Genomic DNA, 26,797 nt, shown 5'->3' with positions numbered 1-26,797 from the left:
CCTTCCTTCAACATACTTATCAATATGAATCTTTTCAGTTATACTCGACACCATTGTTTTTTCTCGAATATATGGTATAGATCACCACCCATATTTTATACTAAATAATCATTTCCATGCAAAACCCTACGTTCTATAATCCCCTTCGATTATAAAATAAATCTTTATATAGGCAATCTTTTTATTTTAGATACACACTCTTTGCAATTTTCCTACCTTAGCTACCACAACACTCACTCAAATAGTGAGAATTTCAACCTTTTAACTCTTTATCTAATATTTAGATAAGTTTATCTAACCACTCTTGATTCTAACAATTTAAATTATCACATTCTATTGATATAATAAATCCTAACACCCACTTCCAAAACTTAAGAAAGCAAAATATAGCAGAAAACATTTGGAAACAAATTTACAATACATACATAATGTTTTTGTTCATCAACCTATTAAGACTAAAAGAAAATTCCTTACAAAGATATGGAACAAAGAAATAACACATTCAACAAACGTGTGGATCCATGAAAAAAAAAATATGCTATTATTCTTACTATTTTTTTTAATATTATTATTTTAAGAAAAATGATTAACTAAACTAGTGATTTTAAGAAAAATATAGCTTCATCTACTCTCCCCACTCTGCAAAATCCATTAATTAGGGTAGTGAATATAATTATATTAGGAGAGTAATGAGCATGCAATATTTTGGTAACTAATTGAAGAGCCTCATCTACTTGGTTAACCTTATAGAGACCATCAATCAGAGTAGTAAATGTAAGCTCATCTAGGGTACAATTAGCATCACCCATCTTAGCCACCAATCTGAGAGCTTCATCTACTCTGCTTACCCTGCAGAGGCCACCAATCAGGGTAGTAAACATAATTATGTTCGAACAATAATGACAATGCCTCATTCTATTTAACAATTCCAATGCTTCATCAATGTAACCCCACTCACAATATGCTCCTAGTAGAGTATTACAAGTCATGATATCTGATTTGATTTCCATCTCTTCCATCTCAAAGAAAAGAAAATTAATTCTAGAGAAATGGCCACAATGGCCAAGGCTATACAATATCACACTAAAGGGTGCTACATTGAGGGAAATCTCCTTAGTTTTTTCCAAATGCACAATCTCCCAGGCCTTGTCTACCTTCCCTGCTTTCTACGTTTCATTAGTGAACTAAGTAAATTTAAGGGTATCTGGGAAAGACTTGCAACATTTCTCATTGATGTAAACTATAGTCATCTCTGCCTCCTGCGGTCTGTTTTCCTTTAACAATGTCAAATATACTTCTCTCAAAATGATCTTATTTGACACATAGTTGGCCTCCAACATTGCATGTAATAGAGTGAGAGTGTTGAGAAACATGTGTCTCAACCTTGCAATCTTTTCTTGGAAAATTCCAAAATTAATTTGTGGGAGTTTCCACTTGTTTATGCATTGGAAAGTGGTTAGTGAGTTGCTCAATGAGTCTTGTCTGTAGTAGAATATAGGTAGGCTATTTTTAGAGCCTTGATGACTCATTTTGTGACTTTTATGGGGGTCTAGACTAAGAGACAAAATTGTGAAATGGATTACTATTTTTAACCTAGTTATTTTTCCATATTGGAAATGTAAATGTCAAAAATGGGTAACATGTGGCATGGTAGTTTTGCCCATGGTTTTGTAAAACCATAAGTGGTTTCCAGGTTGTAAAATCACTATAAAAGGAGGGCTTGGGGAGGTGTTTGTGTAATTGAGTTTAGTTTGCAAGACTGGTGCTAGAAGGAGTCTCTCCAAGTTCGAGTTGTGGTGATGCGCTCCTATAAGAACTTGCATTGCAAGTGTATTGTAATCATCTTGGTTTGATAATACATTGTGCGAGTTTTGGAGGGTGGGGTTTTTCTCCTGGAAGGGTTTCCCCTCGGTAATCACTGTGTTGTGTGTTCTTTGTTATTTTGATTATGTTATTATGCATTTCTTGAGATCTTTGCAATAGTTACTTTGATTTGCATAATCGTCCTGTCAAAGATTAGCGTAGGAAGCGATTCCATGCACCTTTTCTTCCTTACAAGTCGTATCAGAGCCTGGCCAGTTTTGGTTCTATTTGTTGGGTAGAGGGTTTTTTGAGCTAATCAAGGTTTGAGTGGGAGCTTGTGCAGAGTATTTCATTTCTGTGTTGCAGGATTGAAAATATGGCAAGCATGTTAGGGAGAATTGATGTTGAAAAGTTTTCTGGCACAAACTTTGAGATGTGGAAGCTGAAGATGGAAGATCTATTGACTGGTCGGGATCTATGGGATGTGATTGATGAGAACAAGCTGAGGCCCACAGATCTGACATTAGCTGCACAATATGATGTGAATGATAGAAAAGCTAAAGGTCTCATCAGATTGTGTCTTGCAGACTCGATTCTGATTAATGTCCATGAAGAACCTACTGCGAAGAAGCTTTGGAAAAAGCTTAGTGAGATCTATCAAGAAAAATCACTTGTGAATAATATTTTCTTGAGGAAGAAGTTGTATTCCTTGAGAATGGAAGAAGGTGGACAAATTTCTGAGCATCTGGAAAGGTTTAATATGTTGGTGACTCAGTTGACCTCAATAGGGGTGCCAATGGATGAAGAAGAAAGGTGTCAAATCTTGTTATGTTCATTGCCAAACTCATGGGATAGTCTTGTGATGGCTATAGGGAGCACTTCAATTGTCTTGAAGATGGAGGACGTTGTTGGTTCTCTACTTTCTGAGGAGATGAGAAGGAAGGTCTTTCTAAATGCCAAACAGGCTTTGAGTGTTCGTGGAAGACCAAGAGAAAGAGGCAAGAATGAAAAGTAGCATGGCCATTCTAAGTCCAAAAATAAGGGAAGATCAAAATCCCCTAGTAAGTCCAAGGCAATTTTCTAGAATTGTAGCAAACCTAAAAGGACTGCAAAGAGGAGAAGAAAAAGAAGAAGAAGAAGAAGCAAGATTCTAATTTTGAGTCTGAGAAGGAAGATGGAGATGCTTTCATTGCAGCTTTGGCCACTCATGTAGGTGAAAATGCATGGTTAATAGATTTAGGTGCATCTTTCCACATGACTCCTAATAGGAACTAGTTTAGTAAGTATGAAAATTTTGATGGGGGTAAGGTGTATTTGGGTGATAATTCAGTACTTGATATTGTTGGTCGTGGAAGTATTCATGTGAAATTTTTTGATGGTAGAATTAGAAGATTTGATGGTGTCTTGCATATCCCTAGACTAGCAAGGAATTTTTTATCTGTTAGTAAGCTAATAGATGCAGGTGTGCATGTACAGTTTTCTGAGGCAGGTGTAAAAATGGTGAGAGGCGCTATGGTAATAGCAAGAGGAAGTAGATTGGGTACATTGTACCAACTTGATGCATGCACAGTCGAGTGCAATAGTACATCTGTTAAGATTGTGAAAAAGACTACTCAGTTGGAGAAGGAGAGAGTTTCTCTTTCAACAGATGGTCATGGTTTTTGGGTACCCAAGGGTGCTTTGTCTACCGAATCAAAGTTGCTTGCAGAGAAGACTATGTTATGGCACCAGAGAATTGGCCACATAGGTGAGAAGGGCCTATGGACCTTGAAAAATAAGAACCTTGTTGATGGGTTGAATGACTGCGATCTTGAGTTTGATTTTTGTGAGGATTGTATCTATGGTAAACAAAATCGCATTCAGTTTTACTTGAGTTCTCATAAGTCTTCATGTATTTTGGATCTAATTCATTTAGATGTATTTGTTCCAGTTGATGTTCCTTCTATTGGTAGATTAGCTTATTATGTTTCTTTCATTGATGATTTTAGTAGAAGAACATGGGTTTATTTCCTTAGGAGCAAAGCTAAAGTTTTCAGTCGTTTCAAAGAATTTAAAGCAATGGTTGAATTGCAAACTGGAAAGAAAATAAAATGCTTGAGAACTGATAATGGTGGTGAATTTTGCTCCAATATTTTTGACACATTTTGTAAAGATTTTGGTATTAAAAGAGAGAAGACAACTCTGTATTCTCCACAGCAGAATGGAGTTGTAGAAAGAATGAACAGGACCTTGATGGAGAAGGCTAGGAGTATGCTGAGTGGTGCCGGACTAGAACAAAAGTTCTGGGCTGAAGCTGTAGCCACTGCCTGCTACCTGATAAATAGGTCTCCTACATTAGGTCTTGTTGATAAGATGCCAATGGAAGCATGGTCGGGCCACAAGACTTCACTTAGACATCTGAGAGTGTTTGGTTGTGAGGCATATGCTGATGTGCCAAAGGAGAAGTGAACAAAATTGGACAACAAAGCTGTCAAATGTATCTTCATCGGATATAGTTACGGTGTGAAAGGATACAAGCTTTGGGATCCTATTGCACAAAAGGTATTTTATTCCAGAAGTGTTATTTTTAGAGAAACTAAGCCTTCTTCTGTTACATTGCAGCCAGAATAAATTAAAGAAAAGAAAGATGTGATTCAACTTCCTACTACACTTAAGCAAGTTGAATCAAGGCCCTTAGAAAGACAACATGTTGAAGAGAGCTCTACGAGTTCTGAATCATCAGAGGAAGAGGGAGAACCTAATCACGAACCTGAACCTCCTGAACCTAAACCAGATCTTGTACGAAGATCTACTAGAAAAAGGAAACCACCTGCAAGGTATGGGTATTCTCCTGATGATTAGAGGTACATATTTGCATTGAATGCTAACATTGATGAACTGAGATATGTAGAAGAGGCTCTTGGTATGAATGATTCAGAGTCCTATAAAATAGCCATGGATGAAGAAATGGTAGCTCTTAAGAGGAATCGAATGTGTGACCTTGTACCATTGCTTGAAGGACAAAAGCCTGTTGGTTGTAAATGGGTGTTCAAAAGGAAGATGGGTTCAGATGGAAGCATTGAGAAGTATAAAGCACGTTTGGTTGCAAAAGGTTACTCTCAAGTTGAGGTAGTAGATTATGGTTACTATGGGAACAAAGCTTTCTAGCTCATAGTGTCCTACATCCCCATTGAGATGGAAGAGATGAGTCGATTACCATATCAGAGTGCTATTGGAAGTTTGATGTATGCTATGGTTTGTACAAGACCAGACATTTCCCAAGTAGTGGGAGTACTTTCCCGCTATATGTCTAATCCAGGAAGAGCACATTGGGATTCAGTAAAAAGAGTTTTCAGATACTTGCACAGTACCTCAGAGTACTCAATATGTTTTCATGGAACAGGAAGTGAGCATTCCTTGGATATTCGAGGCTATGTGGACTAGAATGGGCTGGTGATGTTGATAGAAGAAGATCCACTAGTGCATATGTGTTTACATTATTTGGTGGTGCAATCAGTTGGATGAGTAAGTGACAGGCTGTGGTCGCTTTGTCCACTACTGAGGCAGAGTATATGGTAGCTACTCATGCCTGCAAAGAAGCCATCTGGCTAAAGAGATTGTGTTCAGATATAGAGTTCAAACAGGGTGCAGTGACAATTTATAGTGACAGCCAGAGTGCAATTTGCCTAGCAAAGAACTCGACTTTTCATGTGAGGACCAATCACATTGATGTACAATATCATTTTGTAAGAGATATGGTTGAGGATGGCAAGGTGAAGCTGAAAAAGGTAGAGACTTTGGCGAATGTTGTTGATGCATTAACTAAGACCATGAGCACAGAGAAATTCAGATGGTGTTCAGAGTCTATGGGCCTCTCAGCCCCTAGCAATTAAGTCCATGATATTTCAGATCCCCTAACTCTTGTAAGGTGTTCGACAAGTGGCAGAATGTTGAGAAACATGTGTCTCAACCTTGCAATCTTTTCTTGGAAAATTCCAGAATTAGTTTGTGGGAGTTTTCCACTTGTTTATGCATTGGAAAGTGGTTAGTGGGTTGTTAAATGAGTCTTGTCCGCAGTAGAATATAGGTAGGCTATTTTTAGAGCCTTGATGACTCATTTTGTGACTTTTATGGGGGTCTAGACTAAGAGACAAAATTGTGGATGGGATTACTATTTTTAACCTGGTTGTTTTTCCATATTGGAAATGTAAATGTCAAAAATGGGTAACATGTGGCATGGTAGTTTTGCCCATGGTTTTGTAAAACCATAAGTGGTTTCCAGGTTGTAAAATCACTATAAAAGGAGGGCTTGGGGAGGTGTTTGTGTAATTGAGTTTAGTTTGCAAGACTAGTGCTAGAAGGAGTCTCTCCAAGTTCGAGTTGTGGTGATGTGCTCCTGTAAGAACTTGCATTGCAAGTGTATTGTAATCACCTTGGTTTGATAATACATTGTGCGAGTTTTGGAGAGTGGGTTTTTTCTTCCGGAAGGGTTTCCCCACAGTAATCACTGTGTTGTGTGTTCTTTGTTATTTTGATTATGTTATTATGCATTTCTTGAGATCTTTGCAATAGTTACTTTGATTTGCATAATCGTCCTCTCAAAGATTAGCGTAGGAAGCGGTTTTGCGCACCTTTGCTTCCTTATAGAGAGCTTCGTTTATCTTTCACGATTTTACAAAAACATCAAATAGATGATTATAAAGAAGATTATTCAACTTTGGATATGTTTTTCTTACCTCATTGAAGACATGTAAAGATTTGTGCAGCATCTTAGCCTTCTCAAAATGGTAAGTGAGGCACTTGGCCAAGAAAAATTCAATTGAAGGCCTCTGCTTTTTAATCTCATTCTATAGATCTTTTATTTGATTAATGTAAAAAATTTCCGGTCCTGCTATTGATCTTTCCCACACCACCTTTACCTTGACAGAAATCCATTTTACCCGATCTTGTTTGTTTATATTCTGCAAGCTTGCCTTTGATAATTCTGATCTTCCATCAAGCTCATTGGCCATTAGTAGAATGCTCAATCAAAATGGGGGAGCTGGTGGTGATTTTCATCACAATCCGATGTCTGCAGTGAATATGATCTCAACAAAACCCCAAATGTTTGAGGCTATCTATAATCGATAATGCAGATCTGTTAGTGTTGGTTAGCCAAGGACAAGAGTTTATCTTGCAAATGGATTTTGTCACATGCTTAAGTTGGTGAGTGGCTAGCTTTCTTCATCCATTTAGACCTGGTCTCATACTAACACTGAACAATGCCAATTTTTTACCGACCATTTTTTCCAGCGTAAGACCATTGAAAAATCCAAACAAACTGTTCATTACTTTCCAACGAGTGAAGCCTATCGGCTTAACAAGGAGGCTGAGATTTGTTAGTTTCTGTAGGTAATCTTTAAGCCTGTCAATCGTCTTTTAAAAAAAAAAAATTGTTGAAACCCTCATAACCCTAGAACTATAGCAGGAGTTCGATTAGCTTTAACATATTTGCAAAAAGCACTCTACGCACACATACTTTGCTTAGAATAGGAGAAAGAATTGACCACCAGTGGATTAAATTCCTCTAGACATTACAAATCCTTTGAGGAATTCAGATGGTGCATGGAAGTGTTAGTAGAAGCACAAGGGGGTTCCTTGAATGAGAGCTTAAAACTCCCCCAACCCTCTCCTTCATATTCCTACATGTTAAGGACCACTTTGGTAACTACATGACGGGCATTAATTTTCTAGACAACATGAACAGCCCTAACAGGACGAGGAGAAACCCTCTGGATAACACGAAACTAGGGTCCACCTCTCTTTTGACATTAGAATCGTTAGCATTTTGCAATGAACAAATCTTTGTGGCAATGTAAAATGACAGAGTTACAAGCAAGGGAACTACGTTTCTCCATCTCCCTTAGGTGCCTACTGAAGTCACCTTGCTAACTGAAAATAGATGTGGTCGAGTGGTGGGTGTGGAGCCTTCCTCGCCTCCAGTCCTTGGCCTGTCCTTCTGCTCATGCTTGTCTCCAAAGTCCCCATTGATTGTGCACTGTACCATTGGATAGACATCGCTGACGATTTCCGACTTGTGAGGGGATTGGAAGTATCTATTACTCTCTAGTATCTTCCCCTTTCAAATAAAGAAAGCTCTATGTTTGGTTTCTTATCACATTTTTTTAATTCAAATATTTAAGCTGCCATTCATCTTTTAGGTAGCATGCTCTATTCATTTTCAAAATTAATTGTATTTTGTGTACAACTAATTAGCACTTCCACCAATAGAAGGTGCAAGGGATGTGGCTATATGTATTTAGTTGAAATTTTAAATAGACAAAGGTAGGGTAAGAAACATACTTAAGAACATAAAGTAATGAAAAAAAAAAAATTTTACAAGTCAAAATAGTAGATGCTAAATAGATTTTTAATTCTCATTTTCAAAACATGTATAATGCGTGAAAGAGCATTCTATGCAATAAAGGTAAGTGTAAAATTTGATTGTACAATATTGTATGATATAATTTGTTGATTTCTCCAAAACAAAATTAGCAATACAATTCTTTCGAGTTCTTAAGTAAATGTTGTATTTGTGGGAATCAAAATGACTTCCTAAGGAGCCCTAGAGCAAAAGATTGGATTCTATAACCATTGGTGAATCTAACAAATTAATTTTATGGCCATTTTGCGCTGAGAAATGAGAAATCACAAAAATCATTCTTTCAAAAAAAAATTTAAAAAAAATATTAATTGATTTATTTTTTCTCTATACTTCATTTCCTCCTTATTTCTAGGGTTTCAAGTGTCATTCTTGAATGCCACTATGTTGGTGCATTAAGTGTAGATAATAGGTGACTTTTCTTATAAATATTAAATTAGTTTTTTTTTGTTTTTTTATTAAACTATTTGAATATATAATTTACTTTTCCAAAAAATCTATTTGAATTTATAATTTACTTTTCCATTTCTGATCAGAGAATTAAAAGAAATACCCAATTTGAAGGTACTACCAAGTACATTAATGGAGAACGTACACCTTATCATGGGCATCCTAGGTTGGTTTTTTTTATTATATAAAAAATTAATTAAAAGCTTAAAAATTAATTAGAAAAACATATTTTTAATTTGTTCAAAAAATTAAAGTAAATGTGATATTCATTGCTAGTTCTTTGATTGTAAATCAAGACATTACTAAAAATCTAAATTATTCTTCTTTTAATAATAACTTTCTTTTTACCTTTTTTCATTTTAATGTTAATTTAGATGACTAATATTATATATATATATATATATATATATATATATATATATATATATATATATATATATATATCAATCAATAATTATCCTTTCAGTAGAAAAACTTAAGCTTGAATCATTTTAATTGATTCAAAGTTGTAGGTTATTTTTAGTCAATCTCCTATTCTTCTTATCATAATAGGTAGGAACTCTTGCTTCCACAGAACTCTTGTTTTTATTTTGGTCTTCATTTAACACTTTGATGAAATGTTAAGTTGCATGGAGAAATTTTGAAATAGAGTTTCCATTCAATCTTTGATAGTGCTCTCAAGATTCACTTGTTCTATTAAAACTATTTCCACATTTTCGTCTTTCTCAATGTGTTAGCTGCCTGACCAATTCTCGAGCCTTGATGTATGAGGTCTGCATTTATTTTACTTTTATTTATATATTTTTTCTAAGTCTGCAACACTTCTTTGTTTTCTTTTTTTTTGGTAAAGATTGGGAGTTTAATGGGGATCGAATCCACCATGTTTTCTTTGTAACTACTAAATTGCCCTTCTTGCACCTTGGCAATGATCACTATAGTCATGTGCCATTCTTTATATTTTCTTATCCCAATTTTTTGAGTATGTGTGCTGCCTACCACTATGTTAAATGTGCACTTGCAAATTTATTTATTTTGTTTTCCAACTTTAAAATCTTTCTTTTGCTGCTCGTGGATGCTTAGGAAGTGTCAATGTTAACTAATTTTAACTCCAAGTTCACTATTGTTTGATGCAATAATTCAACTTAAATAGTGGATGTTCATGCATGCATAATTCATGTTGTTATTTCATAGTTCTTCACTGTAATTTCTTAATTGGTAGGGTGGTGTTATTGTTTAAATCATGCACATGAATGTAGATTATAAACAATTAATGAGAAATAGATTTCATTTTTCATTTTTAGTAGCTCTGTTTTCTCTGCTCTCTTATCTGAAATTTGTGCCTCTTTCTTTCAGCAAGATTTTAATAAATTTCACATAAGATCTATGAAACTCTATATGGTATTAGAACATAGGGAGCTAGTAGAAGAAGTATTATTTTTGTGTTACTAGAGCATAAAGAGCTAGAAGAAGTATTATTTTTGTTATAGGTGCTTATTTAGAATGAATTTTTTTCATTAGATTGGGGGTTGTTAATTTTTTCCTTTTTGTAATCACCGACTAAGATAAAGTTCCATTTTTGGGGGAGATCAATGGTGCCTAGTATTTATTTTCATCCTTTTGTTGTCAAGCTAACATCAGAGAATTATCTCTCTTGGAAAAAGGGGATAGAGAGTCACTATCTTAAGTAAGACAGATAATTCTCTGAGGTTAGCTTGATAACATAAGCATGAAAATAAAAACCCTACGTTATTGATCTTCTCCAAAAATGGAACATCGTCTGTTTCTTTTTGTAATCACAAACTAAGATAAAGTTCTATTTTGGGGGGAGATCAATGGTGCCTAGTATTTATTTTCATCCTTCTATTGTCAAGCTAACCTTAGAGAATTATTTGTCTTCCTTAAGGTAGTGATTCTCTATCCCCTTTTTCCAAGATAGATAATTCTAATTCTCTAAGGTTAGCTTGTCAATAGAAGGATGGAAATTCATATTAAGCATCACTGATCTCCTCCAAAACTGGAACTTTATCTCAATTCATGATTACAAAAAGAAAAACATTAACAACCCCCAATGTAATGAAAAAATTCCATTCTAAACAAGCTCTGGCTTTAAATACCTACAAATAACATAGGTACTTCTTTTTCCAGCTCCCTATGTTTTGATACCATGTAAGATTTTGCAATCTAAAGCTGCAAAATAAATTAAGAATTTTCTTATTTTAATCTGCAATTTGGCTTCATTCTTTTAGTAGAATTTTAATTTATTTTACAACTTTAGGTTGCAAAATCTTACACAAAGGAACATATTTATATTTTTAAAAAAACAGGCTGAAGTAATAGTCATTTCCTGCATCTTGGTAATCATGTAGTTGATTTAGGATTCAGTTCCACTAAATGAAGCAATAGGGTTGCTTGCTAGAGGCACTGCCAGTTGCTCTTATTTCCACATATATATCCTAATTTTTCTTTTCTTCATCAAATTTTAGAAGTCAGATTGACTTTCTTTTTTCTACCCATGAAATTAAGACTATTTTTCCATATGAGCAGATTTCTTTGACCTATCGCTGCTAGTGAGCAGGTGGTTGTTTGAATACCTAAATTCAATACTATTTTCTCCCTTTGATCTACATTTTGGGAGTTGTTATTAGCTTGCTAGGCAGACATGTATTGTTTTCCAAATTGTCTTCTTATCTTGTTATTTTTATTTTTCTTCATAATATATGTATATCTATTACATACTCTTCTATCAAATGCTTTTTTTTAATAAAAAATAAAACAAAACTTGAAATGCATATCTTGATGTACACTAAATCCTTAGTGGATGCCATTTATTAAATCTAGATCTATGAATGGTGAAATTGGTAAGGAAAGATTATTTAAAGATCTCCATGGGACCCTAGCCTAAGAGAATGGAAATTTATCTTCTCAATGTTAACTATCTTCTTATTAGAGCAATAAAAAAAATTCTAGGAAAAAGTTTATTTTATAGCTCGAGCACCCTAAATAATATGTTTTTTTTTTTAAATAATAGGACCACTTAGTGCACTCCTTTTATGAGACCCTTAATTTCAACATTTTTTTTTCCTCAATAGTTGTTAAATTACATTTGTAGCGCTAAACTTTTTTTTTGTCACATCTTCAAATTTTGAAGGTTTATCTTCATTTTCTTGTAAGGCTCATTATACCAACTTTTTGGTTCCATATCTTTTTGTACTTCCCCCTTTTCTTTCTATCTCTCTATCTCCTCCTCTTGCATTATCTTTCTTATTCTACCTTCATGTATCTGCATCTTCTTTCTCTCTCATCCATATCCCCCTCTTGATATACTTATTTTATAAAAATCACCTCTATCTTTCTTATGTTATATCTTTATCTCAATCTCTCCTTTCTACCTCTATCTCTCGCGCCCCATCCCTATCTCCCTATCTCTCTTTGTTATTTGTACTATTTTTATGTATGTACATTGTTATTAACTTATAATCTGAACAATTTTGACTCATGTATATATTTTATGTGTTTTGATTTTATGAATAGGAGATGGATCGTACTCATCCATACAGGCCTCGATATAGTTTATTTTCAACTCCATCTTTTGATCATCGTGCTAGCATACCTGGTGACATCTGTGATAGTGGCGACTACTTAGGCATGATTTATATACATTTTTTTATAGTGTATAAAAAATGTAGTGTACAAATTATGTACTTTTTAGTTTACATACTTTGTAATTATTCATGTATATATAATTTTGACTCAACTTTTATGTATCCATAATTTTAGGACTATGTTGCCATGAGTGTGGTTGAGAGTATGAGATTTAGTCAGATGGAGGTACCTACATCATCCTTTGAGGTTAGTATTGTGACTTATGTACATACATAGTTCATTAAATGCTATTTATCAAATTTTAAAAATGTGTGTATTGTAAACTACAAGACCTCACCACTCCTACATTTGGTAGCTTTCCCAGTGCACCTCCTCCCATTACATAGGATGATCCATGCACCTCACAGGGTGTCCCACATGATGAGACAACTCATATTACACAAGATGATCCATCTAAGTCCTCTTCACATGGAGTAAAGAGGGCATTCTATCAGATAGATTAGGTCTTGGTGGCACCTTTAGATTGTGTTTTGATGAGACATATTGTTTATTTTGATGCACTTTGTATTAGGATAGTTAACTATATTATATGTATTTTTTGACTTCATAGATCATGTTATGACATTTTAGACCATGTACTATTTTTTTATGACTTCTTATCAAGCCATTGTATGTAGTATATATTATTATATTTCATCATGTTTTAAGTATTCAAACCATTTTCTTTTTTGCGACATATTTTATTCATGAACATATGACACATTTTGTAAGTATAAATGCTACATGAACAATAATTTTAACTATTTATAGAGCATTAGTACTGATATCAAAAAGATAATTGGATAAATATCACATCAAATTTATGCATTGAGATTCATACAAATAAATTTGACCTACTAAATTATAAATATTTTTCATTCTAAAAATTCAAATTTATAAAATTTAGGTAAAGATTGAAGTTTTTTTAATGAAATGATGGATGATACCCTTCCTTTCACACATTTTCTCATCAAGGCTATGTATGTATGTTCATACGATTATGTACCTAGATGGTTCCTTGTAACTTGGACTTAGGTTTTCTTAGATCCCAAGTAATTAAAAAACCAATTGAGGTAGTTTTAATGTGTCCTAATTGGTCCTAATATATTCTAAGGTTTTGTAATGGGTCCTAGGGCCACTTACAATCCATTATGACCCCTTATGATACATTAGAATCATTAACATCCCATTTGTGTGTCCTATTATAGTTAATGTGTTCTAAGGGATCCTAATAGACCCTAAGATGTCCTAGGACCACTAAGAACCCATTATGACCCTTCATGATATATTAAGACCATAGTTTAAAATCCAGAAGGAAACATTAGGACTGATTACAACCACTTAGGAACTATTATAATGCCTTTGGACATAGTAGTGTATCGTATGATGGTGAATGTGTTCAGAGGGGTTATAATTGGTTCTTATGAGTCCTAATGGCCCCTAATGGATTATAAGGGTTCCTAATGGGTGCTAAAAGGTCATGGGATCACTTAAAACACATTAGAACCCCTTAAGACACATTAGGACCCATTAGGGCATATTAAAACCCATTAGTGTGTCTTAAATGCCCCTTAAGATTATCTAAGAGGCATTAATGGATTTTACTATGTTCCAAATGATCATAATGTGCACCCTAAATAGTATTAATGGGTTTTCAGACCACATAGGACCAATCATGATCCATTGTCAGATATTAGGACCACTTAGGACACATTACTATGTCTTGCAATGGTTAATGTGTTATAAGAGGTTTTAATGGGGTCTAATGGGTCCTAATGTGTGTGAGTGGATCCTACTGTGTCCTAATGAGACCTAATGTGTACTTATGGGTCCTAAAAATCCCTAATGTCCCCTTAGAACATATGACTCATTAAGGTACATTAAACCTCTAAACGATGTCCTACAATGACTAATATCCTATAATGGCTCATAATGGATCATAATGGTTCTTAGGAGGTTGTAATTAGTCTTAAGGATTCCTAGAACCACTTAGGACCCACTAAAACTCCTTACAAAAAAAAAAGGATTGAATAGGACACATTACAACCCTAAAGTGTATCCTACGATAATTAATGTGTTCTAAGGGTTCATAATGTGTGTTAATGGTATGAATGGGTTCCAACGAGTCATAATGGGTCCTAATGTTTCTTATGACCTAATATGACCCATCAAAACCTCTTGAAAATATTAGAATGTACTAGGACACATTAGAAAAGATTACTTAGGACTTATAACCCTTTTTGATAAATTACAAGCACTTATAACCCTCCCCATATCCCTCCCTCCCTCTCTCTCCCTCTCTTCCTCCTTCCGTCCCTCTCACTTAACATGGTTAACATGGTTAAGCATACATGTCAATTATCAACATAACAACAACATATAATCAATACAATGAGTAATGATCTTTAAATTATCATGTACAAGTGAAGGGTTATTAATAACAATCAATAGTAATTTGAAACTTCAAACAAACATTAATTTAAATATGCTTGAATGTAAAAGTAATGGAAAAAAATAGGAGGCCATTACTTAAATTAAAATTAATTTATAATATCAAGTGCACACCTTTAACTTTCAAAGAGAAGTAAGCTCTTGTTTTTAAATTTGTTTGTATAACATATTTCACAATATATGTAAGATAATGTTAATGATAAATATATAGAAGTGAACTAAAAATATAAAATTGGTTCAACACATCTCTTCAAATGAGGTCCTGTAAAATAAAATTGTAAAACAAAAACACAACTTAATAAACACATAAATTAATATGAGGTATCTGAACTATGTAAATATATGTATAATTTGTATGTACTCACTATGTGGAATTGCACAAGATGTTGATGCTCGATCCACTTTAACACTTAAATTTTCATAAATTTTAATTGAGACCTAAATAACAGGTATATATATATATATATAAGTTCTCTAATTTTGTACTGGTAGCAAAAACATACATGTAATTAAATTATATAAGAAAATATATAAAAATAACACAATAAAGAAAAAACTTACATGTGTTTGATTTAAATCTAGTCATCCTACTATACCATCTGCATCCTCTCTCTTTTGCAATGCATCTATGATAGTCTCGTGCTCATCCATTAAAATTGTCCATAATACCTTATTGACAAGTCTCCCTTTGTATCTTTCTAATTTGATATTCATTGCCACAACCAAATGAGAATAGTGTAAAATCTTATTTTTGGATTGGTAGTCTTCAAATGTTGGTAAACCATTTCTTCTTGTTAGGTATCTACATTGTCAGGTGCCAGCTACAACAACAAACCCAACTTGATACTCAAAACCATCACCGTCTACTTGATGACAAATCATTTTTTTCTTAGGTTCCACACATCTAGCTAGCCAAAACTTAGTCTAATAATCATTATTACTAGGTGCAATAACATCATAAACATGTCCTACAAGATAAGATAAAGTATAGAAATGCTTTAATTACATGAGCACATATGCAAATTATATAAATGGAAGCATGAGATCACAACAAAACCTAATTAAATTGTGCATACAAGGTTCTATGAGGTCTAAAATATGATTATAGTCTTATGATACAAAAGTAACATTATAGCCTTGATTTACTATATCATCTTGAAAATGCGTGTTAGTAGGTGCTAATGATTTTTGTTGCCAATCTTCAACCCATTATGTATTATTGCATTCTTCCCATTCACTTGCAAGAAAAAATTGACAAAAACAAGCAAGCTCCCTAGTCCACATAGTCCCAGTGTTAGAATCTGAACTCCTAAATGAATGCCATTTAGCTGACCCACTAATTATATCATAGTCATACCTTGAAGGGATATTCTTTTCTTCAACTTGGTAGAAGAAACATTTGATTGTAGAGTTCTCACTTGATCCTGTGTATAAATATTTGGTACACCATTCGACAATCTCATGTGCATTTTTGAATTTAGTTTTTTCCTCAATTTTTAATTGCTCTCTACTAAGGACTTTCTTCATACATGCACCAGCACCATCATGTTCTCCTTTACCATGTCTAGCCTCAAGAAAACTCCACACATGTTGGATGTTAGTTTGCCTATATGTCCTACTCAACCAATAGAACATTCTAACATTCTTAAATTGTCCTGTACAATTATCTGACCATATCCAATGTTGTGTCATTTGAATTTTTCTCTCTTTTAAATTATCATAAAAGGCCTTGAAACAATATTGGACAAACTCAAATGAATGGAGTTTATTATCACTCATATAAAAATGGTATACTCTCAATTTTTTTCAATCCTCCTCTATACTATCAGGTGCATGCCTATAAACTATATGAACATAAATTGTTACTTGCATTGAATTGTAATATTGTAGTTGTACCTCTTCTTGCAGTGCAAATGTGTAGTTCTCTATAAAGTAAACAACTAAAAGTATGGTAACAATTGGAAATGTATTCTTACATATGAAAAATTATCCATCAAGCCATCTAGCATATTGAGAGTGTTTAACATATTTTGTTATGATCACACTCTTAAACTCATCCATTAATGCATGACAACTAACTTTATCTGTAACTAGATCACACCTTCTTCCAATCTTCCCATCCTTCAATGGATATTCAATAGTTTTTAATCTTTTTACCTCAAATAATTGTTGTCTAAAAGTAGTCAAAGCATTTTCTTGCAAACATTCATCTAACAAAGAAATATTGCCGTACATATCAGATTTACTAGAAAGACAAGTATTGAAAAGAAAGTATTGATCATTAGGTGGCTTACAAAATAAACCTGATATGAAATCCTTTATAATTTGAGGTGGAATTTTTATACCACATTCCTGCAACATTTCCTTACTATGCATGGTAGCATGTATGGATCGAAATACATCATAATGGTAATGAAATCAAATGAGTTTTACAACAACATGTGATTCTTTCCTTGTTAATCCTTACATAGCATGGTTTACACTTTTCAAAATATCTTTGACTAATGGTAATATTTAATACCTTACCATCTACAAATTTTCTAAACAATTCAATTTGAATTATGTCCAAAAGGTGTTTAGAATGTGGATCATGTATTTTTGACCCAATTCTCAATTTAAGAACCTCTTAAATTGGGTGATACTCTTGTATTATCATGCCAAAAATTTTCAATCAAACTTTTGACTTCACTAGTAAGTTTCATATCGCATCTCGGGACTCTACCACGAGAAGTCCATATAATATTTTTTGGATCACATTCAAAGTTAACCCTTCTCTTTACAGCTCTTTCTAAAGTCTTACAATTCACATTAAGATATCCACTTATGTTGTTAATCAATCTTTTGTCAGATGTTGATTTGTTAACTAAAGTTGTTGTTATTGCTCGTTGTGTTGCATTCTTACCTTTAGATCGACTTCTCTTTCTAATAACATCAAAGGCACTAGCAAAAGTGGATACAACTTGTTTTAAAGACTCATTTTTATTCTTGAGTTTTACATACATTCCCAAACTTCTCATTACTTTCCACATTTTAGACATTTTAATTAGTTGCAACATCAACTAACATTGGAACTCAAATTTTTTATTATAAAAAAAATGTCTATACAATCTATTAGCATGTGTTCTAATTTGTCTTCACGAAACCAATCCCTCAAGATTATCTAGCACATCATTAGGAATATGAAAATTATGTTCAAACACTTTACTATCATTTTGACATGTTTTTTTAGTAGTTGGTGTTTCTATGTCTACATTCATGAAATTAATATTTTCAATTGACATTTCATTTTCACTATTATTTTGGATTTGAATCTCATTTTTAATTTTTCTTAGTATTTCTTTCGGGGCATGCATTTCAATTGGAGTTTTTTGTGCATGATAGTTTGACAATTTCTTCTCATGAATAAAATCTAAATCATTTAAATCATAACCTACTTCTAAAAAATCAACAATTTCATCATGAGAGAAAATTTGAGGGTTTGGAGACACACGTGTATTGAATGCATGATTAGAATGTGCACCTAAATTTTCTTGTATTCGGTTCTCTTCTTTGACCTCTTCATCCATCAAGGTATCCTCAATGTCTTTCTCCTTACAAACATTGTTCAAGCCTCTAATTCTTTTTCTTCTCTCTTGTTGACGTCGTGCTTCATTCTCTTTATTTGCTGCAATCTCCTCATCTGTCAGAACTTTCGCTTTCTTCTTTCTTCATTATTTTGATCCCCATTTGCACTAATTTTGAATTTGAATCAGTAGCTTGCAAATTGTAGAAGAAGACAAGAAAATAGAATAACTATGAAAAAATTTGCTATTGCAGATTGAAACTGTTATTCGATTATTTCAATCATTGAACGTTGGTTTGTGGGGTAGCTTTTGGGGCCCAATGGGCCAATTTTTAAACAATTGGGTACCCGCTTACAAATTGAGTACCTAATTTTAAAAGAATCGAGTACCTAAGTTATAAATAAATAGGTGCTTGATTCTTCAAATGTTTGAAATGCAATCGGGCACCCAATTTTTGAATTACAAATCAGTGCTAATTCTTGAGACATGAGCAAGAATTTGGTATGGCACATGACTTTTGCATGGGGTTTTGCCTTGGGGAAAGGCATGGCATAGGCTTGGTCCCACTAAGCCATGCCTTTATGATCCATTTTTTTTCTAAGGCATTTAATTGACAATTCTAGGATTGACGTAAATTTTTTATAGTCGTACCCATTGAATTTTTTGATGAAACAAAACCCATTATAGGTCTTACTCTTCTTATTCCAAAATGTAAATTTTATAGTGTTATTAGTTTATTTGCTATTTTTCAATTATTTATTAATCAAAAATATCTCTTAAACATTAAAAAGTGACATTCACTAAAACTTTAATAACTTTTTTATTTTATAATTTTTCTTAAGTTAATTTATATGTCATCAATCTACATACAATTCTTTTGAGGTTAAACTTCTTTTTTTTTTTTTGGAAAAAGTGAGATTTTGATCAAATTATGGTGTCCATACACAAGAGGTTTTAAAATTTACCTTTATAGCCAATTAATAATTATTAATAAAAAAATTAAGGAAAAATATTGTCATCAATCTTAGATGTACTAGGTAACTCCCTTTAAAAAGATTTGTGAAAATTCATTTATTTGTGTCAAATTATGGTGTCCATACACGAGTGTGGTATGCTCCTGAAACATGTATTTTGAAAAAGTGGTTTTTAAAGATCCATACCAAAAAAATAATCTATCATATGGGTACACCAATAAATTACATATTAAAAAACTAGATTTTTAACACTAAATTTTTTTTGCTGAAGTTTTTTTATACTCAATCTCTAAATGCCTCAAATTTTGGTATCAATTGACAAAAAAAATCAAAAACAAGAAAAACACTTCCACTTTTTGGCCAAAAGGGAGACCCAACTTCTTGTACTGACCCCCAAGGTACTTGTACTCATCCACAATCTCTAATGGGTTGCCATTGAAAACGAAGGTGTTTTCCCTACCTCATGTTTCTTTTCAAAGAGAAAATCATCACTTTGGTTTTGCTATTGTTCACTTACATCCTAACCACTTGATAGAAGGCCTCAAGTGCCTTCAAGTGTTTCCTCAGACCATCTGTTGTTTTAGCAACTAAAATGAGGTCATCCACATATAAAAATAAGTTAATCACATACTTAGCTATTTGAATCCCATCACCATTGTTCTTATCTAAACATTCTTCTAGAATTTATCAATATAGTTAGTAAGAGGGGGAACCCTTGTTTGAACCCTATATCACTACCAAGGCTCTTTGACGTCCCTTTAATAGTTTTGATTTTAGCAATGACCTAGTCATGTAGTTTATGTGTCACAACTCTAAGCTTGGTAGGAATTTTCAACTCTTCCATTGTAAGCTAGAGTTCATCATGTCGCACTATTTCAAAGGCCTTTTCAAAGTTAATAAAGAAGGAAAAGGCATTTTAAACCAAGAATCTTAGCATAGCCCCATAGTCAGCAGTGAAGTATTTTGGTTTGAACCTTGCTTGCCCCTTAGCTCTTCTACCTTATGATTCAACCCATTTGATGATCTTACATTCCACCATGCTACCAAAGAGCTTTCCCAAGAGGGGTTAATCATAATAGTGCAATAATTTGATGGATTATTTATGTCACTACTTTTTTGGAGAGGGATAACTATGCTAGTTGTTCAGTTTCTCGGGAATCCCTCTTCATTGACATCATTAAAGATAAGAACTAATATCATCAAAGATAAGTGAAATATTCCTAATTATAAATGATTTTCAATTATGCATGCGGATGTCAATATACATGACTTGAATGTAATATATAATGTCTTTAAATTCAAGAATACAAACAAATAATGTGGTTTTATAACAAATACATAATAGATTTAAAAAAAAAATTGAATTTAATCTTTTATATTTGAAATCTAACAACTGGATCTATGGATGCAATGTTGGTCCTACATATAGATGATTGCCCCAAGATGATATAAAGTAGAAGAAATAAATAATTGTTTGGGCTTAATAGACAAAACAAATGTGAATAACATTTAGTAATATTTAAAATTAGCTCAGGTGCCTTTAAAATATAGAAAAAAAATAAATATATTTTTAATATACTAATAATATTCATATATAATTCTAAATCTTCTTTTTTGATGGAGGGTTTAAGAACCTAATGCATGCCCACACATGCAACTCTTTAGCTTAGATCCTAAGAATTGAGAGACATCCATGGTGTCAAAATCATGTGAGGCATAATCCTTACCTCGTCTCTTTTGACGTCGGTACCTTGCACTTAGAAAGAATTAATCATGGGTGGGATCTTTGTGAGCCATTCAACTTCACCAATAGACCAAGGGCTCATTGACATAAATTTATTTTTGAATATTTATAGTATTTTTTATATATTAAGATATAAGTTAAATATAAGTATTCATTATAAAACTCACAAATAACATGAAAATTTAAATTTCACTAGTTAATTATAATTAAATAAGTTTATATTATTAATTTATTATAATTAATCAAGACTAGTAATAACAATAGTACATTGAGTTTGAATGCTAGCAACTTACAAATCAATTTTAATTTTCATAAACTAGTTATAAAATTTTAATAAGATTTTATTAATATTAATAAGAATCCCATTTGCTAGCAAGAGCCTACAATACAATGATAAATTTTGAGTTTTTCATTTGGGGGTCTGTGGTTTGAATCTACTCGAGATTAACAAATAATATTTAATCTTAACAATAATAGTAATTGAATAATAAATAATTTAGGCTTTAGCCAAAATAGATCTGGACAATTATTGGCATGTCCAATTCAATTAAAAAATGATCTATTGAATTCAATGTGGATCAGTTGATCTTACAAATGCTATGTTTGACTACTCAAGGTACGTGTTATATTCACCCCCCAATAGCCATAGCACAAATGGTACAATCAGCAACCAAGAAAGTAAAAAATGATCAACTATTAGTAAATGTACATGCATTATCTACATGTCACCTTTTAACTATTAGTAAATGTGCATGCATTATCTACATGTCATTTTTTTTGGAATTTTTTTTAAAAAAATAATTAAAAATTATCTATCATAACACTAGTGGTAGGAGGTCTCTTCTACCACGATGTCTACGTTGGCATCAAAACATAAGTTTTAGTTAAATTTAAATTATTTTTATTTTTATTTTTCAAAATTTTGATGGAAGGTTCAGAACTATCAGGTAACCCAGCAAGGCATGAGGCTTGCAAGCTACCAACCAGCGAAGGCTACCACTTGAAGGTTTAGGAACTTGGTACGTGCCCACATGTCCCTGAAACCTCTTTGGCTTAGAGCCAAAGACTGAGGGGCATGCACGCTGTCAAAATCAACCATGGCATGATCCCTGCCTCATCCCTTATGGTTTTAGAGCCTTGCACCTAGCAAGACTTACTCCCTCGTTGGCTCTTTGCGAACCATTCAAATTCACTAGTTGATCAAGGGCCCATTGACTTAAATTTAAAATTAAGATACATTTCTAAATTAATTTTTAATTAAATTAGTTAAAACACAAAATTGCCGCCCTGATGCCGGCATAGACATTGGCCTATTGTCTTACTCAAGGTGCCTGCTTCGAGGTTGCTTAGGAAAAGGAAGGTTTGGGAATTACGCAATAGCCTCGGCCCACAAGGAGAAAGGCCAAAGGAGTACGAAAAGTCAAATAAGACTGGACAACTGGTCCTTTAGCTGTTCTTAACTAAGTCACTCTAACTCTCTGATGCTTCTGCGTTTCTTCCGCGGGGTTACCTCAGCGAATACACGCAGTCTACGCGTTTAGTTACTTTTATTTCTCATTACTTATCCGTCTCCTGATCTTTTATATGCACCCACTCATTTTCTCTTTGAACGCCACTTTTTTCAACCTTTGTTGTGTTCGCTTAAATCTAATTTCATGGCATCTGCTTCTAACCCGCACAGTGGTGTTCGGTTAAATTGCCAACACGCTGAGGAATTTCCACCATCTACATCTGCTTCTTGTGCATCCACGATGCCTGTGAAATATTTCCCTGGTTATGATGTATTTATCAATCATTTTAAACATCTTCTGGGCGGAGCAATTTATAAAGAGCGTCATGCGTTGGGACTGAAATTCGGAAGAGCTCGAATTGGGGGAAGAAGAAGTAGAAGCAGCTTTTACGAGTGCCTGGCTTTATATTCCAATATTTTCAGAGGGCTATGCACAATCCAACCGGTGTTTAGAAGAGGTGACATCCATGCACAACAGGGGAAAAGGCACTAAAATTGTTCATATTTTCTGCCGTGTTAACCCTGAAGATGTACGCTATGTAAAAGGAGGCTATGCATTTGACCCAAACAAGCTTGAACGCGACGCAGAGAAAGTGAAGGAGTGGAAGAAAGCGCTTTAGAGTGTTTCGCATTATATAGGTCAGGTCGTTGAGAGCAAGGAGTAAGTAGCCATCTCTACAACAAACACACTTATCGATTTCTCTTCCATGCGTTCTTTGATCCTTTTTCTCGCCTAATCTTGAGGCTCATAGACTTCATTTATCCCTATAAATTGTACCGTTTACTCTGTTTTCTTCGTTGTTGACTGTGTCCAGGGACGAAGACATGCTGCTGAAGACAATTGCAGAGTGGGTAGCGAAAGAGGGAAAAATGTATCAAGAATTTGTAGGACCGGCTAAGAGTAGTTCAAGCATCCAACAACAGGGTGAAGAATTTGCAGCAACTACATCTTCTTCGGGTGGATCTATAATGCTTGTGAAAAAGTTTAACTATGATGTATTTATTAACCACCGCGGTCCTGATGTCAATCGTACACTCGCCAAGCTATCTATAATATGTTCACAGCAATGAAACTGAAGGTTTTTCTGGATTCAGAAGAGCTTACGTGGGGGGTCACTTTCCTAGTGTACTAGAACAAGTAATAAAGAGTACTTGGCTTAACATAGCTATATTTTCAGAGGACTATGCATCGTCCAAATGGTGTTTGCGAGAGTTGTCGTTGATTAGCGGAAAAGAAGGCAGTAAGTTTGTTCCCATTTTTTACCATGTCTGGCCAGATGATTTAAGAAATGGAAAGGGAAGCTATGGTGAGGCATCTGGGCGGCACCAAGACAAGGGTAGACATAACCCAGAGAAGCTGGAGGAGTGGAAGGAAGCACTTCGCCATGCTTCGTACCATGTGGGTCATATCGTCAATAGTAAGGAGTACGTACCGATTACTCCAATCCTAGCAGTTAACACAAGTTCTTGTTGATACATTCTTTGCATGTTTCCTTCCTCATTTTCAGGCTCACAGACTTTTTTCATCGATATCTTAAAGTCTGAAGTTTATTATGTTTCCTTTGTTGTTAAATATGTCAGCGACGAGGACATGCTCATGAAGATGATGGCGGATTTGGTAACGAAGGAAGGTAAAGAGGCTCAAGAATTCAAATCAGGTAACACTCGTCCAATCATTCACCCACGGGGTAAATTGGCATTTTTTTATCGTGGAATATACTCAAGGCCTATGAGAGATGTCCGCTATGATGTACACATTAATCATCGCGGACCTGATGTTAAGCGTTCACTGGTCGTACCTATCTATAACAAGCCATCTATAAAAAGCTTAAGGACATGGGACTGAATGTTTTTCTGGATACAGAAGAGCTTAGATTGGGGGATCACATATGTAGTGTAATAGAAGAAGCAATAAGCAGTGCTAAGATTCATATAGATAAGTAGGAGATAATATTCACAGCAAGTCAAATTATGATATTGCTATCAGAATTTAACTGTGTGATTTTGTCTCAAACTCATTGACCCATGTTTCATGAGTAGTGATTCAACATGAATCCATCTCTCATGAGAATAAATGGAACACTTAGCACTCATTGGATCTAGGTGATGCTCACAGGGGTGAAGCACCGAAACTTCCCAGGAGGTCACCCATCCCTGTACTACTCCAGCGGAAGTTCCGGTGCTTCACCCCTGTGAGCATCACCAAGATCCAATGAGTGCTAAGTGTTCCATTCATTTTCATGAGAGATAGATTCATGTTGAATCACTACTCATGAAACATGGGTCAATGAATTTGACTCAAAATCACACAGTTAAATCCTGATAACAATATCACAAAATTCATGTAATTATATTTTCCAAGAGGTATGCACAATCCACCTGGTGTTTGTCAGAGCTGACACTTATGCTCGAGACAGGTGCTAGAATTGTTCCGATTTTCTACTATATTGAGCCAGTAGATGTCCGGTGTGCTAAAGAAGCCTATGCTCGTGCAATTGATCGGCATGTAGAGAAGCAAAAATATGCCTTGGAAAAGATTTTGGAGTGGAAGGAGGCGCTTTACTGTGTTTCATCTAATGTTGAACACATCGTCGAGAGCAAGGAGTGAGTACTAATTACTTAACCTTTAATTTTTCAATGCATTCCTTGCAATTTTCTTTTATATTTTATCAGAATAAGGTCAATTGTTACAACCTAATTTTTATTCAATGTTATGTTTGCATGTGTAGAGACGAGGACAAGCTGCTCGAGCATATCGCTCATCGTGTGGGGAAAGAGGTTAAAATGAGCACACTTCAATATGCTAGAAGCCTTCAAAATGTACCGAATGAGGGAATATAGGGGCAAGGGTGGCTCTGGAAAAACTACTTTAGCTAACAAGTTATAAGAGAAATGTAGCCTTTTATCTGATGTTAGAGATGCTACCGCCAGAAACATATTGCACGGGGAAAAAGAAAAGCTGCTGTCAGACATCTTGGCTTTGGAGATATGGCAGTTGACAATATAGAAATGGGTAGGATGATTCCGTTGCTCGACATCTTCTTGGGCAGTCATAGTTCTGGATGATGTTGATCATGTTTGACCAACTGGATGGTCTCTATTTTTGGCTAGCGACAGAGGTATCCCAGTGGTCCAGCCAAGCGATCAAGTTGAGGCGAGTTTGGGCAAGACTAATCTTCTGTGGGTGGGAGAACAGGCTCGCACTACAGTTCCACTAGATAAATCCGGAGAGAGTTTTGAACCAGGAACCATGGGGATAAGCCATAGGCTCAGGCCTCCGCTCTCAACCAAATGAACTAGGAAAAGAAGGATTTGGGACCCACATGTTTGATTGGATCAGATAGTTTGGAATGTGGTTATCCTTGTTTCAAATTTCAAAACATCTAAAATAGAAAGTTTTTTTTTGAAATTTTTAGTATTTGTTCTTTAAGATCTATAAATTTTGTGATAGAAAACAACAAAAGATTTTGGATAAAATCACTATATATTTTGGTGAGCCTGAAAAATAAAATTGATTTATTGTCTTTCATGTATTTTAATGGAGATTAGCCAGCTCCCATTGACAATATATATGGTTTCTATCTCCAATTGCTGCTCTAAAAATTTTAGAATGATTTTGAACGTTCTTACCTAGTAAAACTGTAGCTTAAAATTGAATAATTTTTTATTTAAATACTATGTGATGGTAGTAGATAAATTACACTTGAATATTATTTTCTTCACCTAATTTCTATTATATACCATTGAAAAAAAATCTGAGATTTTTTAAATATTAGAAATAATTTGATTAAAATATTTATTTTTATTCTTTAGCATGTTTGTAGATCAAAGCTCATTTTTTCTATTAGTCTATGTTATATTTTGATTTGTAAAACTTATTAATAAATTATTATTGACTAACAAGGCATTACTACTTAACTAACATATTATACATGATAAATTCTAATAGTTTAACTAGTTTTTAAAATAATTGAATTAAATGAAATTAAATTTTCTAAAATAAGATTACTAACAAAAAATAATATAATAATTAGACCAGTGCAGATCTTAACTAATCTGATTAAAATAGTTAATGAGTAATCTATGAAGTCACTTGTCCTTACATGTAAGTATCAAATTATAATATTTAAAAAATATAGAAACTGATATCTCTAGACTTGATTTAGATGGACAAAGAGAATGAACAAGCACAAACACAATATGACTTACATCTTAAACAAAATTATAAATGTAAATAATTGTAAAATAACTATTCAAGAA

General features: G+C 33.9%; 1 pseudogene; it reads right to left on the bottom strand.

Annotated features, from left to right (window-relative positions):
- Positions 1-590: 590 nt before the first annotated feature.
- On the bottom strand, positions 591-6,794 carry LOC149544130 (pentatricopeptide repeat-containing protein At5g28460-like; annotated as a pseudogene).
- Between the last annotated feature and the right edge of the window lie 20,003 nt (positions 6,795-26,797).

Source organism: Cupressus sempervirens, chromosome 8 (assembly GCF_028749045.1).
Source record: "Cupressus sempervirens isolate cs-2001-9-10 chromosome 8, ASM2874904v1, whole genome shotgun sequence".
Classification (NCBI taxonomy): Eukaryota; Viridiplantae; Streptophyta; class Pinopsida; order Cupressales; family Cupressaceae; genus Cupressus; species Cupressus sempervirens.
The sequence above is the reverse complement of the archived record's forward strand: the minus strand, read 5'-3'. Positions and strand labels throughout refer to the sequence as shown.